The sequence below is a fragment of the Gekko japonicus genome, unplaced genomic scaffold (genome assembly GCF_001447785.1).
Source record: "Gekko japonicus isolate JY-2015 unplaced genomic scaffold, Gekko_japonicus_V1.1 scaffold3794, whole genome shotgun sequence".
Classification (NCBI taxonomy): domain Eukaryota; kingdom Metazoa; phylum Chordata; class Lepidosauria; order Squamata; family Gekkonidae; genus Gekko; species Gekko japonicus.
Window position 1 is genome coordinate 42,525 of NW_015167656.1, and position 5,009 is coordinate 47,533.

Sequence of the window (5,009 nt, forward strand, 5' to 3'; positions counted from 1 at the left end):
TTCGACTGGCTTTCGAGCAAGGGAACCTTTACCTTTACCTTTAATAGCTGTAACTGTTGTGGTATTCACAATAACTGTCCGTTTTTCTTTGTCTTGCTTCATGTGTTTGACATATTTTAAATGGAAGAGTTAAGGAAATATTATGTGTATTTAATATTATTAGCTTTAATAGCTGTATTGATGGTTTACTTTAGAGTTTGTAAACACAGAAGCCTGAATAGCCCATTTTGGTAGCTAAGCTGTGTTGGTCGTGGTCAGTGCTTAAATAGGGGACCACGAAGCGAGATTGGCGTTGCTACATGGAGGAAGGAAATGGCAAACCACCTTTGCTTGTCTCTTGACCCATGGATGATGAGTCAGTTGCAACTCAATAGCAAGTTTTTCTTCTTGTAAACAAATCCTGTTAGAAATAGTTCGTTAGCTTCCGGCATGTGCGTATTCATGTATCCCCAGAGAGCACCGCGATCAGGGTCGCAAAATTGACTGGCCCTCCCTGGCCTTAAGGATGCCAGCCTGGCTGTAAACAGGGCCAGGGCCTTCTCGGTGGTGGCTCCATTCTGGTGGAATGAGCTCCCAGAAGAGATCAGGGCCCTGTAGGATGTTATGCAGTTCTGGGCCTGTAAGACGGAGCTCTTCCACCAGGCTTTCAACTAAGGAGCCTCCACCAATAGCTGAAAGTTAGAGAACCTGTCCTCTGGAGCCATTAACAACAGCCTGTACTAGCTGCATAAGGATAAGATCTATGGGCCACGAGAACATATTACTGATTGATGGCTGCCACCACCAGTATCACCCAATGTGTATAGCACCTTATAATGTTGGTATGTTTTAGATGATTTTAGGATTGTTTAAATTAGTTGCTGTAGATTTTCCGGGTTGTGAGGCCTTGGTCTTGGCACTGTAGAGCCTGACGTTTCGCCAGTAACTGTGACTGGCACCCTCAGAGGTATCACACAGAAAGATGGAATACTCTCTGTGTCAAGGTGAGAAGGAAATGGTAGGCAGGTAATTTATATCTACTCCAGGAGGTGGGGTAGGGCTGAGTCATTGTAGGAGTTCCCCAGGCTATGAACATGCTAATGGAGGAGCTTTCCTGAGGAGGTTCTTTTGTATATGGATTGTTTCCTGAGGGAGTTTCCTGTTTCCTGAGGAGGTTCTTTTGTGTGTGGATTGGCTGTTGAAATTCTAATCTTATCTGTAGTGCTATTGTCAGATGTAGAGCCTTTTGTGTTTTTCAGGACAGGAAACCATGCCCTATTTATTTTTAAACTCTCTCCTTTCCTGTTGAAATTGTGTTTATGTTTATGAATTTCAATGGCTTCCCTGTGTAATCTGACATGGTAATTGGAAGTGTTGTCCAGATTTTCAGTGTCTTGGAACAAAATACTGTGTCCTGTTTGAGTTAGGCTATGTTCAACCACTGTTGGCCAAGTCTGCAGTGTCTTTCATGTTCTTTTATTCTTGTCTGAATGCTACGCTGTGTGGTCCCAATGTAAACTTGTCCACAATTGCATGGTATGCGGTATACTCCTGCAGAAGTGAGGGGGTCTCTTCTGTCTTTTGCCAGTCGTAGCAGCTGTTGTATTTTTCTGGTTCTACAATGCCAAGACCACGGCCTCACAACCCAGAAAATCTACAGCAACTAATGAACTCCGGCTGTGAAAGCCTTCGACAACATATTGTTTAAATTGTTATTGATACATTTTATCTTTTTATGTAAGCCGCCCTGAGCCGGCCTCAGCTGGGAGGGCGGGATAGAAATCTGATAAATAAAGAAATAAGTAAATGTGTTTGTTTTGATCTGTTGAAGTAACAAAAACTAAAACTGAAAAAATCTGTCCTTCTCAACCAGAATGGTAGGTATGTTCTTTGCAAGGAGCAGAGAGTTCTCTGTGGCTGTTTCTGTGCCTTGGAACGGTCTGAGAATGTGCAAAAGTCTCTCTGATGGCATTTAGGAAGGGCCTTTCCTGGCAGGAGAATGGGTGGGGTAAGTCCAGAATTTGTACCTCTGGAGAAAACATTTGTATATATGTCTGTGTGTGCAGTGTAGGTACACACATTTAGCAGTGTTTTTTAAAAGGATTATTGGGTACTTCTATTAAGGTTTATAAAAAGGGTTGCGGTGGCCCAAGTGGTTAAGACGCTGAACTGCAGACCGGAAGGTCGGTAGTTCAGCAGTTTGAGACCCGAGTGCCACAGGACAGAGCGAGCTCCCGTCTCTGGCCCCAGCTCCTGCCAACCTAGCAGTTCGAAAGCAAGAGATTATAAGTAGAATCCGAATCTAGGCGTGTGGTGCTCATCTCCGTTTCCAAGCCGAAGAGCCAGCGCTGTCTGAAGACATTTCCGTGGTCACTTGGCCGGCATAACCGTGGTCACGTGGCCGGCATAACGCTGTTCCCTTCCCAACCGAAGTGGTACCTATTTATCTACTTGCAATTTCTTGCTTTCGAACTGCTCGGTTGGCAGGAGCTGGGGCCAGAGACAGGAGCTCACTCCGTCATGTGGCACTCGGGTCTCGAACTGCTGAACTACCGACCTTCCGGTCTGCAGTTCAGCGTCTTAACCACTTGAGCCACTGCAGCCCCTAGACTATGCATATACCATTTTTTTAAAAAAACTATAACTGTTGTTTTTTTATTGTAAGCTGCCTAGAAAAGTGGCTAATAACTGTTTTTAAAGAAGTAATCACGATGATGGCATGACAGCTGGGGAGGGCGGAGGGTGCAATCCGCATCTTTTGTGAAAAGGAAACCACAGATTAGAAAGTGTCAGAAGTTGCATTTCAGACCAGTTGCAAAGGGGGACAAGGCTTTTATACCTTTAATGGTTATATATTAAAGGGTGCAGTTTTCCTCACGTCCTTACATTACAGGTCCTGTCAGCCTACTGTGTCGTCACCGTAACTGTTACAGGTACAGGGTCAGCCCTGTCATCCTTATGTGAGCCTGCAAAACAAAACAAAAAATGCCACTTGCTCCAAATGGAAAACATACTCCTCCCCTCCAACCCTTTTTTTCATGAGGAAGACCAGCAAGCAGTGTTCCCTCTAAGCTCACACATTTTTGTCTTAGCTCAGGAAGGATGGCTCCAGAGCAAACCGATTTATGCAGTTTCCAAATCGCTTGCTCACAATTTTAATGGCAGTAGCTCACAAAGCAGAATTTTTGCTCACACGACTCCACAGCTTAGAGGGATCATTGCCAGCAAGCCTGGGAAATGACCAAGAGGCATGGCAATAAAGCGGCAAGGAAAACTAACTGATCCCCCTGGCTTTTTGAAGAAGCACCGCCTGCCTATCAGTCAAGAAGTATCGGAAGCAGGAGCAGATGCTGGGCCATTCCGAGATCAGAGCAGATTAGCGGAGTCTGCTTGTGTACAATCCTCTGGACTGGCACAGTCTGCCTACCTGGCACCTGGCCATTAATCACCTGGCTTATTTTTTGCTTGTTTCCAGAACAACAGTAGTGGGCCGTTTCAATGTCACCTTTCCGTGCGCGTCTCTCCCCCCCCCCTTTTCTAATCTCTAACGGAAGCCACTGCCAAGGCCATACCTCTTCAGTTTCAATTCAGATGGATATTGCTTTTATGCTTTCGTTTCATGTGGTCGGATTAGGGTTGCCAACCCCCCCAGTTTGCCAGGGGTCCCCCGTTTGGGGGGGCTCTACCCGCCGCCGGCCAAATGGCCGGTGGGGGAAGCCCCGCCCCCAACACCCACAGCCACTCCTCTCCCTGCTCTCTTTTTTCATTAAAACAAGTTTTTATTAACGGGATATAAAACGAGTCCAAAATTAACCAGTTCACCATTTCTTAATTTATCCCTTTCCCCTTTTCCCTCCCACCCCGTCTCTAGGCTTCCCGCAGCGTTCCCACCCCCACCACATTTCCTCTCTTAATCTTCCCTTCAGTTTGATATTATTTAAAGGTTCACAATTTCTTTTACTACCTTACTTATATGTTTTCAGTCTCATAGGTAACCTATTCGATAACAATTTCTTTCCAACATTTCTAAAGTCTATTCTTAATAATTACTAAAGCAAAACAGTTTATTTTTAACATCCCAATGTTTCTCTATATATTCTTTAAAGTCCTTCCAATCCGCAAAAAATTCTTCATCTTCTTTATTGTTCAACTTTCTTGTCATTTTATCCATTTCAGCCGTAAAAAGTAGCTTCCTTATCCATTCCCATAGTTCAGGTATTCTTTCTTGCTTCCAACATTGAGCATATGTCATTCTGGCCGTTGCAATCAAATACCATAACAATGTTCTCTTTGATACATTCACTTCTTCCATTTTAAGACCCAAAAGTAATACTTCTGGTTCTTTTTTGAAAGAACATTTCAAAATTTTCCGCATTTCATTATGGACTTCCGTCCAAAAGTTCACAGCTCTATCACAAGTCCACCACATATGATAAAAGGAACCTAATGCTTTTTTACATTTCCAACATCTATTAGACATATTATCACTCATAATTCTGCAAATCGTTGCTATGAGTGGAAAGTTGCTACATAGCAGTTATTAATGTATGTATATATTTGCAAATAGGATTTGAGCCAGCCAGCTGTTTTCTGGATTCTTGGTATAGGGTGCCTATCCTCCTTGTGCAAAAGCAATACCACAAGCAGCTCTAAGTGTGTGGTCTTTGTGCAGGTCACTGTGGCTTAGTTCCCACTGAGGTCTTAAACCATTGCCTGGCCTGTTCCACTCCACACTGCATATATGAACTGGCATGGCGGAATGCTCCCCCCATGAAAAAAGTCATACATGCGGGAAGCCAGCAACTCAGGCTAGAACTTTCTTCCTGCCATATAGATTTGTATATTTTATGCGGAGGAACATTCAGTAATGCGAGCCCCCCGCTGCAGTCTGAAGTGTTGTGGCCCAGACAGAGGTTTATGACCACCTCATTAGGTGGCAGCCCCCAGAAGCTGCAGCTGGCAGTGTTAGCTATCTTCCTTTTAGCTATGCCACTTGGCTAGCGGGCGGGATCTTTTTGGTTATGCTCTGT